The sequence below is a fragment of the Saccostrea cucullata genome, unplaced genomic scaffold (genome assembly GCF_032062105.1).
Source record: "Saccostrea cucullata isolate Sc308-1 unplaced genomic scaffold, CSIRO_AGI_Scuc_v1 ctg20438, whole genome shotgun sequence".
NCBI classification, from domain to species: domain Eukaryota; kingdom Metazoa; phylum Mollusca; class Bivalvia; order Ostreida; family Ostreidae; genus Saccostrea; species Saccostrea cuccullata.
Window position 1 is genome coordinate 1,131 of NW_026937057.1, and position 5,994 is coordinate 7,124.

The 5,994-nt window shown below is 30.6% G+C and overlaps 1 long non-coding RNA gene across 1 annotated transcript; it reads left to right on the plus strand.

Annotated features, from left to right (window-relative positions):
• Positions 1-5,026: 5,026 nt before the first annotated feature.
• Positions 5,027-5,575, plus strand: LOC134247129 (uncharacterized). The gene is made up of 3 exons (XR_009987771.1): positions 5,027-5,072; positions 5,224-5,311; positions 5,478-5,575. It is a non-coding gene; the product is annotated as an uncharacterized LOC134247129 (long non-coding RNA).
• The last annotated feature ends 419 nt before the right edge of the window (positions 5,576-5,994 follow it).

Genomic DNA, 5,994 nt, shown 5'->3' on the forward strand with positions numbered 1-5,994 from the left:
ATGGACAACACAAAAAGAAGAATTATGTGTCACTGCATCTAATAGTGTGCCGCAGCTGGAAGTTTTTTTAGATCCAGATTGTAAATATACATCAAAGGATATCTTAATTTAGACAAGAATTTGTGTCTCTTATTACATGTATCTACTTTGGACATTTTAGACAAAATTTAACAACTTGTTATTGACGAATAATTTGATTTGAACATATCATAATAGATAAAATAAAAGTTCATTGAACCACTTTTTTTATCGTCTTATTTGTTATTTTAAATCAGTGTTGGAATATATTAAAACTCATTTTTACGTGTACACTCTTTACACAGAATTTATAAATTGGCAATGATTTATAAATTAAGCTGTATTCAAATATTGTGTTAAACTAATAGAAACTATTGTAAAATAAAAAATTGTAAGTTGCAGTTTAACAGTGCAACTCTTTAGATATAAAGCCTTAAAATCACATTCATTTCAAAACGGGTTCTTTTGATTTGAACCACGTGTTTTTGAGCATAATTGAGCATTTTTAGGGATTTAAACTTTTAGTGTGGGCGTTATGTTTTCCACGGTAGAGTAGATAATCTCGACGACACTTGGAATTTATGGGATATTTAAAGGCTGAGGAGAGGGTCATTGAGAACAAATAATACACTCAAGATTTACTGTCTTTTAATATCTGAACCTTTATCAACGCACAATATATTAAGATAAGCTGAAAATTTTCAAACCCGTAAAACTGAAATGAAATTAAAATTTAAATGTTATGGTTATAGAACTTGCAAATCAGTAAAAATAAACAGGTAAAAGAAGAATCTGCATTGTTTTCCAAGTATGCATGCGAGTTATTTAAAATATTTTGTGACTACATAGAGGTTAGAGTATAATGTATGAAGAGTAACTTTTAAATTCGATCTATGTTAGAAAGATGCACAGAGTTGTCTTTCTTGCACCTCATATAAAAAGAAAACATATGATTAGTTAATATGCTACAGAAAAATAAGCTGACTCTTTAAGCCTTGGCTTTATCTTATTTAGGGTTATTTAACGCCTTATTGGTATAATTATGTTCTCAAAACTTTTAAAAATTATTAATTTACAAATTACAAACACAATATGCAGTTCATCAACAGAAATATAAATTATAAAACAAGTTATTCAATTAAATATTAACCTTACTTTCTAGTCACTGAAAAAGGATACTGTATTGTTTTAAATAAAATGTTTTAAAAAATGTCAGCGAAAGATAGGACCATCTTTAAAAAAATGTTTGGTTGCCATCTCCTGACCGACTGACTAAAAATAGCCCTACTCAAATCATTTATTTTTTAACTGCACATTCATGGAGAAGATTTTTTTCCTATTCTTCTCATTCTGTCAACAAATATGTTGAAATTTTCTGGGGAAAAAAGTTTCCACCTTCCTTCTGACCCAAAAATTTTTTTCCTTAGTTTTAGAAAGGTCAAGCAATCATTCTTTGAAAGATGGCTAGTGTTCAATGCTTCTTTTAATTCGATAAATTTTTTTGAAGATAAGAATGAGCTTTAAAATTGCTTGAATTTAAGGAGAAATATTTTTATTATTATTCATCTCAATCAAAATATCAGGATATCTCTTTTAAAAAAAGAACATATAATTATTATACAAATATGGACTCAATGTAGGTCAATATGCATTTATAATGACCCAGGATGACAGATATTGACCGAAGATACATGGAGTATATCGACCGAGGGCGCTAGCCCGAGGTCGATATACTCCATGTATCTGAGGTCAATATCTGCCATCCTGGGTCATTATAAATGCATATTGACCGTGCATTGAGTCCATATTTATTATATTATATAAATAATAATTTCCCAAATGTATTTGTACTATGTATATCTTCCTAATGTTTACAGAGATGTTGTTTACCATAAATAAGTCGAATATAAACGTTTCAGAATTTTTTGAATGTTACTCACAGGAACTTGTTTCGGTTATAAATTTTAACCTATAACTAAGCATAATAATAACACAAGGTATCTGCTTGTCTTTATTTACTTTAGTCTCCGAGTCCGTAATCGCGTAAACAGCGTCAAAAATCTGCTCGCCGAGTGGAAAAGTCGAATTCAACAATGAAATGGCATATGTAGTAAGTATTCCCGAAAAATGCTAAAAGATATCCTTGATAATTGTTTTGTATTCTCACCTTCAGAGTTCTTCACTATATCTTTTAAATTTTCCTCGCCTACAACTTGCAAACTGCTTGAGTAATTAAAAGCGAAAGTGAAAACGAGGCAGCTCGTGCGAGTCATTATTCGCGTTCAGCGGTCATTATTAAAATATAATTACTTCGTATTGACCAATCAGATTATCGGATTTCACAAAGTTATATAATATACATGAACAATGTACGAAGAATGTTAATTGATATACATGATTTACATAAAATATCAACTATCAAACCAACATTACTACTATAGGTCAATTTTTGAAATGGCATAGACATTCTTAAGCATTTGTACTGCGCATATTTTAAATATTATACAGAAAACAAAGGAAAATAGAACCTTATCAATCACAAAAGTATAAAAATGAAATACAGAACTAATTTATGTAAAGCCATATATGCATTAGAAGGAATTAAAGACGCTAATTTTATTTTGCTTAATGGTTTTAAAAACTACAAACAATCACAAAAAATAACAACTCGATAAATTTCATAAATGTATCATTATTGTACATTGTGATTAAAAATATATGGAGATACAGAACAGTTTCAAGCTTAAACCTGCTTTAAAACAATACAAATCACCTGCAGAGCAAACGTGGTTCCCTAACATACATGTATTAAGGAATGGATCAGGTGCCATGGAGGAGTTAATGTACCCGCAAGCCGGTCACACCCGCCGTATAAATGCATCTTGCAATAATCGGGAAAATTGGTCGTAAATGCAGAGTGTAAATATTGATATAATAATTTATAAGTATGAAAAACGCTAGTAAACATTTGATCTAGTGGTATATTTCAATTAATGATTAAATTATTTAAAAAAAAACTGAAACACTTTATAAAAGAAGCAACATTAATATCTTCCTGAAATGGGATTTCTACGATTTCTTTGACTTAACTTCTATTTCATTCTTTCAGATGTTATTAAATGAAAATGTTCAAATAGATTCCAGTGTGATACATGATGCTTTTCTGAAATATATAGAGGATATTCAATGTGTCTTAGTTAAATATGGAATTTATTTCACGTTTGGGAAAAGATTTTTGATATTTTCACGAAAACATTGAATTTTCTAATAATTACATGAAAAATTAAAAAAAATCCTTTATTCTTTTTCCTTTGCCTCTGTCTTTTTGTAATATAGTCATAGGCTCGTGACGTCATAGTTGAGCAGGTGAGACGTCAGAGCGTTGTGATGTAAAAACACTATAAACATGGATTTAGCAACATACTTTTGGTAATTGTGACAGTTTTATTCACTGTCAGAATGATTTCTTTATTTCCATCTATATTATATCAGGTCAAGGAAGATTTTTTTACAGCAATCTTCGTTATGGGAAGGGAAATCGCGAGTTTTCCCGCACTTCTGATATTCGTCACACTACGATAGGATATCATTTTATTCAATGAATAAATTACAGTATTTCACGAGTAAAAAAGTACTAAACTGCCTCACCTAATGATTTTTATCAACAACTCTATCACTGTTTCTTTTAAACTGGACAAAAATACCGTTAATATAGAAAAAAAACCTTTTTTTTCAAGCTTTCTGCTTCTGTTTTTATATTTTAAAACATACACTAGGAATACAATTTACCATGTGTTTGGCGTAAATACTTATACATGTAGGACAGTAATGACAAAATAGTGATTTGCAAAGATATAAAAAAACGTATAGAAGGGCTCTTCAGTATGAAGGATCTGGAGATAAGGAACATTATCAAAGACCATAAAGCAGTAAAAAATAGGAGCAGAGCAAACATGGACCTCAAAAATATCAAACGTGGGATCAGGTGATATGGAAGAGTGGGCACCCCCTGCCCCCCGGTCACACCCATCGTGAGATTCTTGTTATGATCGGGAAATAACAAAATAATCTGTCGTCAATTCAGTGTCGTCATTCTATAATTAAGGAAAAGGAAAGGCAATGCATATAAACTCAGAGGAGGTCTTTGTTGTCGTTGCTTTTATAAACATAATGGTTGTTGAAGATGCTTCAGGCAGAAGACACAGAAATGTAGGCCTTTATATAATATAGATTTACATAATTTTTGGTAAAGAACAGGATTTTAACTAAACAATAGTAAAGAAACAATGTTGAGTTCCCCCTTCACAATTAGCACTGTGTGCAAAATGATACCTAACAAAAATGTATAAAAATAAAATAGATTTCATTTAAAGTCCATTTTTTTCATTCAAATATTTTTAGTTTATTTTTTTCTTAATTTTTAGAGTATTTATGGAATTTGCCTAAAATCACGAGAAACTGTTTGGGAAGTCTCACATTGTCCATCAACTCCAGAGGAATGGAGAAAGAGGGCAGAGGTCATGAGATGTGGCTTCGTTGTTCAATCGTGTACCCGACTTCATCGTTTTGTATATCACTGCCTGCCAAATTCATTTTGGAACAAGACCATAGAAGTCTGCGCACCTAAACAACAAATTGTTTTTTCGGCGTAAGAATTAAAAAATATAAATTAGAAAAGAATTTTTTATCTATAAAATGATTTTTAATTTTCTCTTTTTAAATCTATCGATTGATTGTTTTATATTTTCGCAAATTCTTCGTCAAAACCTGATACATGTAGAACTTTAAAAGTGCTCCCTACTCTTGCTATTCAATATCCCATCATGACAAAAAGCATTGCTGCAAAATACACCAGTTCATTAAAATCATGTCATTTTTATACTTCATACATTATCCATACTCCTACAGCGTTGTAAATATGTTTTTTTTTTGTACAGACAAATGTGCAGAGTATAACGAAAAAGGCACCAAAGTCCAAACCAACTTTGAGCACTCGTGTTTAGAAGCTGGTATTTCTTGTCCGCTTTATTACTCCTCAGACGAAGCTTACAAATGTACGGGTAGTCTTTTAATTAATATTTTATGAGTAAAATTCTTTTTGATCCTTCGTTTTAAAATTCTTAATTTTATCCATTCTCTGTTGCATCGTTATATATTTAAATTGATGTCTGATGGAAATTTTTAAGATTAATTTTTTTACTACAGATCAATCATGTTACAAACTAGAGAGTAATTACCACACAACAAATGCTCCAACAAATAATAGAGAAACAACACACCCCTGTGGTACAAAGTGAGATTTTTACCTATATTAACATCAATGAAATATAACTTTTAATAGGAATAATAGGTACTGTAATGTCATGATATTTTATTATACCCCGGTATAAAATAATGGTTTTTTTACCTAATATTTTTGTTCATTTTGGCTCTTAACAAATAAAATTTTGTTTCTAAAGCAGGTGTTCTTCCTCAGCAAAGAAATTGAAGTCCCATATTCCAGCAATAGTCTAACTGTTTCTGATTATTAACTTGGTGGATGGACATATCTTCTTCATTTGAGATCATAAATCCAATATCTATTGAAACAATAGAGTGATAGTCTCTTCACATCGAGGCAAAGCTTCCAATCGACCATCTAAACTGTGAAAATTTCCAAGGAATTTCCGCTTAGAAAAGACGTTCCACCGTCAGAAATGCATCTTGTGGAATTTTGAATGAAGTTCTAGTAGCTGGAAAAAAGTATCTTCCTCATCATAAAGGGAAAATATTTGGAATGCCATGTCCCTTCCTTTCTGTCGTTTAGCAGAGAAATAAAAGAAGAAGATTTGGATTGAAAGGACCAATCATGTGCATTTTATCAATGCAATACAAAAAGACTGTAATTAGATTAAGAAATAAAATTTTATCGAATATATTTATCAGTTTATTTGTCGTGTCTGTAATTACTTCTTAAGGGACTCCGACCCTCAGCCA